Here is a 7,763-nt window from a genome sequence, read left to right as displayed (position 1 = left end):
TAAGCGGCGCCTCCCATGGACCGGTCTGAGCCAGGAGAGTGCCCCGGCCATTGGACTTGAGGTCATGATCCAGTGCTACTGACGTTGGTGGAGCCATCCCATCGGGCAACTCCTAGCCTCTAAGCGCAGAAAGGCTTGTCCTGGCCTGCCTTAGTCAGGACGCCGCACGTGTTTCTTCCGCTGTAGAACTACCCCCGTGACACTTCGCCATTTGACATCTCGCCTAGCACCCAGAAACGGTGAGAACACCATCTCGGTTATCCTTTGACCGTAGATATATTGGCTTCCCACATTGCAGAAGACCAGTAATGGGCCTAATGGGAAGGTAAGGAGGAAAGTTTTCAATAAAGCATTGACTTCCCACGTTGTCTCTAGATATATTGGGTTTTGTGTCAGTAGCAAAGTTTTCAATAAAGCATTAAATCCTTTCTGTTTTTTCTGCAACATTTGGAAGGCAACGAACGTGAAGATGATGTTGATGGGTTTCATAAAGGCCTATTTGTATTCTGATTTCTTCTGCTTTCCTTTCATTTAGAAGAGGTCGAGAGAAATGGATTTGGGTTTCATAGAGCAGAGAGGAGAGGAGAGGATGTTGGAGGGCAAAGCTTTGATAGAAAGACAGGCATGCAGATGCAGATACAGGCCATGAGTTCCGCTTCCCCTCTATGAAGTTTTTAACTGCAAATCCATTGCGGTCCACATAAAAAAGGATTTCGACACGAATTATGGATCTGGGTTGTTTCTTCACTCCTGCTCTCTCTGCAAACTAACTCCCCTGTTGCGAAGTAGATATTATCAGCCACTGCAACTCCTCTACCAGTTTCCACATTCTTCTTTGTCTTTCCTTTTACAATGCACACCCACCCTTTATGGAGGAAAATAGAGGATGTATTTCCAACTGCTTTTTCGACGGTGATCTTGGCGGGAATGGTGTCCGGATGGAATCCGGATTTCCTGCACTTGTTTGGTGTGTGCCGTGGTGCATTCCTAATAAGATTGTAACACGTCAAGTTTCAACTAAACTGATGGTTTGCTTCTTTAAAAGTAAAAAACAGAAAAAGAAATCCTTTCTTTTCTAATGCCTTCTCTTTATCCCTTTCTTTCTTTCTTTCTTTCTTTCTTTCTTTCCTCCTCCTCCTCCTCCTCCTCCTCCTCCTCCTCCTCCTTCTTCTTCTTCTTCTACTACTACTACTACTCGCTTAGTCTCTTTCTCCATCCTCTTTTGTTCCTCCCTCCATCGTCATCTCTGAACCAACAAACCTTAACAGCCATAGCAACAAAACTACCGAAAGTCCGAAACAGATCAGTTAATTAGCAAATTGAACTGTACACAGTCAAAATAACAATACAGGTGAAACACCTTGATTAACAACTCGATTGTTGAAAAAAATATCAAGCAATCTAAAATCCCTCCAATTACCAAATTCAAGCAAATATTTTCCACATAGAAATAACCCAAAAGATGATTTATGAATTAATAAGATAGAAATAAAATCTTTAAACCTATTTTGAAGAGAACGGTCAACAGACCCAACAACAGATCAAAAAGTTTAAAACATTTATTAAAAACAATAGAAGACATTACAGAGTACGATCACCAATAACAAAATAGAAGGTAAACCACAAAAGAACCTCAAATATGAAAAAATGGTTAGAAAAGCAAAAGGAAACCAAGAGTTGAGAAACGAAATGGTGCATCAAGCAATGAAACTTTTCTAAAGAAATTAATAAGTTATTCATGAATCGTTTTGAAAAATAATGGATGGGAATCCGTCCTCTCATATTCGAGGCTATTTATAATCTCTGATCCCTGCCTAATAGATGCGAAAGGAGCGATGAGACTTCCCAACGCTACTTAACAGTTTAACATAAAATTCCTGCTCCTTGTCAATGCTTGAAGATGAAATGGCGGTCTGCAATCGTTAATGGCGGTCTGCAATCGTTAATGGTGTTTGCCGCCGTTGTGCCGAGTGTTGGAAGAGATGATGAACAGTGATTTTTTATTCTCTCCAAAATGAATTCGGAATGAAAGAGGGGTAATATTGGGTTTTAAAAGAATTTTAAACAATACATGATCTCATGTGTATACAAGTTTTGACGGAATTATATACAGATTTTGAAGGAATTCGGATGTTAATGATGAGGGTAGAGTAAATCAATTGTTAGAAACAATAAGGATGTCAGTCAATTTTCAAATAATAAGAGTATACTTGGTCAATTATCGAATTCATTCACATCTTCTGTAACCATAGCCGCAGCGATTCATTGACATGATCATGTTTGCTTTATATTGAAACACCTAGCGATCTGTTTTTTCTTAATCATTTGCATGTCTGTTTTAAATTTTAGCAATTCTTGGTATTCTGAGCAATGGCGTCGCTGCAAGTGTTTAGTGGTGTTATTTTCTTTTGCTCTGAAAAAGAACGGAAACCAATTGTGGAAGTGTTGTCGCTCAAATGAGGGCAATTTGGGATTTTAAAAAATTTTAAATGAGGTCGTGCAGATTAGTCAAGGGTAATTTCATAAGTTTATTAAAATGAAACTAAATGGGAGGTTTTTATGATAACCAGAAAATTCAGGGGAGTTTTTTGTATTTTACCCTTATTATTATTATTTACTAAACTAGTGAATGATCCTGTACTAAGTATGGGGAAGTTAATTTTTAAGACATTCATACAGTCTACAAGTCCACATAAATTGACCCTTATATGTCAAATCTGTAAAATTATATGGGTCATTAAATGCAACTTGAACCGTTTATTACTTTAATTTAACCGTTATTATAATTAATTTATTTTATTATTTAATTTAAATTTTTTGTTATATAGTAATAATATTAACTAAATTTGCAATCACTTAAATATTTACTTAAAATATTTTTCCAACCAACTATAATTATTATATAATAGATTTGTTAATTCATATTTTGCATTTAAGAATAAACACTAATGATTTGGCTTAACAATTTTAATGGTTGTTAATAGATATTGATTCTTATTTAAGGTTTAATTATTGTATTCAGTAATTATTATGGGGCATGCTTTGAATAAACATTAATGATAACTGATGATTGTTATTTCATTTTTTTATTATTTACTTAATTAAGTACTTGATGATGATGATTATTATTATTATTGTTATTATTATTATTATTATTATTTATTCCTATAAATAGTTGCTTGTTATTAATATTTACATAATTCAGTAATTTTCAGCAAGTATTTATTTGATTTAGTTTGAATTATTTTATTTACTAATTATTTATAATAGACATTTAGGCTATGTTTGATTTGAAGGAAAAGATAGGGAAAGGAAGGGAAATACGGGGAAGGGGGTAAGAAAACATGCAATAGTTAATGGTTGATTGGTGAGGCACACATATGATAAAAAACATATGATAAAAAAAATAAAGGGACATTTCAATTTTTAATACTACAGACTGTATGATATGATGTGACTAACAATCCTTTTTCTTTTTCTTTACTTTTGGTATTAAGAAGAATTTACATTTAAAACATGCAATAGTTTTTTTTTTAACGCCGAAGGGGGTAAGAAAACATGCAATAATTGATTGGTGAGGCACACATTATTAGAAAGTACAAAACTATGTGCCCCAAGTCAGGTGTACTAGCTTTGCGAGGTGGGCCCCACCTCGACCAGTGAAACTGTCGCTTCAGCCAAACGAGAAGCTTTTTGGTGAATTGAAGAAGCTTCGTTTAGTAGCTTCCTTCACAGCAAAGCAGCTCAGTGGGAGGCTGAAAGCAACTCGATCGATATAAGCAATGTCGGGTCTTGGGTGTCGTTTGTTAACTGAGGAGGCGTGGAAGCCACAAACCCTCCTTCCACAACTGTTCAGTAATTAATTATATTCTTGATTCACCCAGGGTAGCTCAACTAAGTATATTTTTGGGTTTTGGCTTAGTCAAAGTGAAGACTGTCTATCATGGAAATTCTTTTTTTTTTTTTTTTTATGAAGTTTCTATCATGGAGATTCCAATCCAAGGGAGAGAACCTTGATATTATGTACAGAAAACAATTCGACCTACAAATTAATTTCATGAACACAGAAAAAAATCTTTTCGATTCACACTCTCCATGAATAGATTTCATAACCATTTTTAATCAGCAATTAGTTTATTACATCAAACAGTCCCAAGCGACAACCTCTTAATCCAAAGAATTATTGTCTTGGAGATTACCTTAATCCCCAACCATTTACTGTCCATTCTGGTCTACAGATTTCTGAGGTCATCTTCGCCGACAAAGAGACCATGGAAACCGTAAGGCACTCGGCGGGGCAGCTTCACAGTGGCCACAACCTCAAGCGTCGGCGACCGGGCATCCATTACCAAGAACCTCGACTCCCCAGTATTTTCATCGTGGACATACGACACCAAGTACCCATCGTCCTCGTCGGCCGGCTCCGTGCTTCTGGGGTTCCTTCCCACAAAGAAGGGCTCTCCTCCGTAACACCCCGGCTCATAGGTCCGACACGAAACGACGCAGTCTCGGCGCCCCTCTAGATCTCTCGTAGCGTCCAGATCCAGCTTCACCACCCCTGATATCTTGGGCATGGGATCCCCAACTGCCATATAGGCGTACCGGCTTTTCTTCCCCACGAAAGCTGGATTCAGCACTCCAAAGTCTAAATTCCTTGCCGAGAGAATGTACCTCGACACCGCGCCTGTCCTAAGGTCCATCTTCATCTTCTCTACTGTCATATGCATCAAATCTATCCTGTCTAAGATTTTCTCTTCCGACGATATACTGGGCGCTATTAAGACTATCGTGTCCTCATCCTCCTCGTCGTCCCATGCGTTAATGGTGTGAATAATGTTGAATCCCGGCACATCGAACCATCTTATCTCGGTTTCGTCCTGGGCATAACGTGGGATCACTCCGATCCTCGGCACCTTCTTAGGGTCCAACCTCACCGGGCACCCTCCTCTCACAATCATCTCAATTGGGTTCAACTCCATGCCTGTGAAGATGACGTATTTCTTGGTGATGGCGAAGTCATGAAGGAAAGACGGTTGCGCCATGGAGAAGATGGGCACATCCGGATGCTTCGACCCGTTTGCGTCGAAGCGGAAGTAAGTCACGAAGGGCCGTCGCATTGGATTGTAGCGGAAAGCAAAGGCCTCTCCCGTGTCTGCATCTATCTTGGGGTGGGCCGTCATGCTCATGGAGAGCTGTTTGTCTGAATCCCAGCGTCCAATAGTCTGGACGTCTCCATCTGGAGTTAATCTTATGGCATACGGAAGATCGGACTCCCCGAGGGCAAAGAGTTGGTTGCCAAAGAAAGCCAGACTCGTGTTGGCGAGGCCAATGCCATTGATGGGGTTGAATTGCCCCGTGAGGATTTTTCCCGCAGTGACTGCACCGCGCGTAACGGTGGCCATGAGGCCGTGGAAGCTTGCGAAGATGTTGGGAAGGATGGGAAAACCCGCCTCACGCTCGATGCTGTATTTATAAGTGTGGACGTAGCGGCTGCAGAAGGTGGCGCGGCCTTGGGATATGCGGAGAGAGTGAAGCATGCCATCGCCGTCGAAGAGGTGGTAAGGGCCGCGCGGCTGGTACTGTGGGTTGGGTCCGTTGCGGATGTAGACACCGTCCAGGCACGGTGGGAGCGTCCCCTCTATAATGGGGCAGTCAGTAGGGGGCAGCTCGTCGACAGGGGCGAAGTTGTCTGCAAGCACATGCTTTGGGTCGATGGAGGGGTGGCGAGGAGGGTCGATGAAGTTGTTGATGATGTCGTCCAATCCGTTGAAGATGGTGGCCGGGATAGACAGTTCAAACCGTCTTCCGGTGGTTGTTCCTTCTGTTGATGAACTAGCAACAGAACCAAGTTGAGTTTCTGTTTTTGAAGGCTCTTGTCTAGTAATAAAGTTTGTTGCTTTCTCGGGCTTCTCTTCGATCCTAACAGAGGAAATAGTGAAGATAGGAGCGTTAGGAGACATAGTCGTTGCTCTGGGCTTGGTGACCCATTGAAGTAGCTCTGGGTGCTGGAACTTGGAGAAGAGAGAGGATGAGAAGGCATCCATCCACGGAGAGAGAGAGAGAGAGAGACTTTGTTGATAGAGATACAATTATACAAAGTTGTTCAGTTTTTTTTTCTTTGAGATAACAAAGATGTTCAGATTTCTGATTTATAAGTGAACAGAGATGGTGTTTGAGCCGTGAACTCAACTCTAAAGAGACGTAAAAAAAAGAACTCTAAAGAGACATGTCACATTTCTGAAATTGCCAAGTTTCTATTTTCATGGCTACATATCAATTAGTTATGTATCGTTTTACACTTTTACTATCATTGTATCTTCTTTTGTTTTTCATTTGCCACATAGATTGAATCAAACCGTAGATATGGCATCATCAATAAAGCACCAAACTGAGCCTCCGGATGATGTACCAGATTAATGGTTTCAAGGCAGCTTATGCCATACAGATCGGTCCAATCAGTTTGGGTAGTATTCTCTCCCATTGAGATCACAGTCCCAGTCCCCACAGTCAATAAAAGCACGTTCCAACAATCTTTATATCCTTACTTGTAAATATCTCTATACTTGTATGATTTATTTTGATGGGAGATAAAGGGCTGTTCGAACGGTGCGAGGACCACTTGCCCCTACAGAAGCTGAACTCACTTTGAATCTAGGAAGCCGTCAATTCTTGAGCCAAAATTGGCAAAACGTAGAAGGGACCGACGGGGTCCCTCCTGTTTCAGGGTATCTTTGAAGAGTGGACTACAATTAATCTTGATATTTTGTTTATTTCAAAATCCGCTTGATGTTGATGACTTCCTTCTTTGATTTGCTTCTCATCGGTCACCTACCGGAAAAAAAAAAAAAAAAAAAATCTGCTGGTTGATTTAAAATAAATAAAGTGGACAAAGGAATAAGTCAATATGTAACACAAAGATTTGAAATGTTGAAGGCAAAGATTAATTGCCAAACAACGGTTATATTACTTGCTAATAATGTATATATCAAAAATAAGAAACCAATTTAATTTGAAAAATAAAGAAAAGGGAAAATAAATTTACCCTAGGTTTGAGCTAAATAGTATATCATATATATATATATATGGTTTCTACCATTAGTCATAGTGTACTTTGCCAAGTGGCCCTACTTGACACAAATAGGAGAAAAACCATTGGCCGTTTATATTGATGATTGGGGTCACGAAAATTTGGATGAGAAGCTTTAAAGTATGTCTCAAATAGGAGAAAAGCCACTGTCTTTAGAACGTCATTTGCCCCCATTTAGTTTTAGTTTTATTGAAGAGTATCTGAAGAAACCCTATGTGAGATAGTAGCAAATAGAACTGAGAGAGATAGGAATGATTTTTTAAAATTTATGTTCATTTGCTTGATTCATACTCCTTATATAATTTTTGAAGAGTTATGGAAAAGAGGAAGGTGCTAGTTCAGAAAAGGCTTTTTGAACAGTCACAATTTCAGACCTTGTGACTGTTCAAACGTAATTTATAGTTAATGGTTGTTAACTTTGAATATTGTCTCTTGATCACACCTGATCAAATCATGACCGTTGAAACATAAACGGTCAATCTCGCACCAAATGTCAAATCTGCCTTATGTGAACCACATGAAGTGTGAGCAAAATGCACCTTTGAAGCATCTCATTGAGCCACACATACGCGTAAGTGTGTATTGCACGGTAGCAAGTCTCTATACTCTCCTCTTATAGTTTTAAGGAGTGTAAACAAGCTATCATGATGCAATTGCTTGCTACTCAGCTTAGAAG

The 7,763-nt window shown here is 39.6% G+C and overlaps 1 pseudogene across 1 annotated transcript; it reads right to left on the bottom strand.

Annotated features, from left to right (window-relative positions):
• Window positions 1-4,053: 4,053 nt before the first annotated feature.
• Window positions 4,054-6,179, bottom strand: LOC104610285 (putative carotenoid cleavage dioxygenase 4, chloroplastic pseudogene; annotated as a pseudogene). The gene has a single exon (XR_016078935.1). The product of XR_016078935.1 is annotated as a putative carotenoid cleavage dioxygenase 4, chloroplastic pseudogene (transcript).
• Window positions 6,180-7,763: the final 1,584 nt, after the last annotated feature.

Source organism: Nelumbo nucifera, chromosome 1 (genome assembly GCF_055504915.1).
Source record: "Nelumbo nucifera cultivar China Antique chromosome 1, China Antique-T2T, whole genome shotgun sequence".
NCBI lineage: Eukaryota > Viridiplantae > Streptophyta > Magnoliopsida > Proteales > Nelumbonaceae > Nelumbo > Nelumbo nucifera.
Note: the sequence above shows the minus strand (reverse complement) of the source record. Positions and strands in the feature narration are given on the sequence as shown.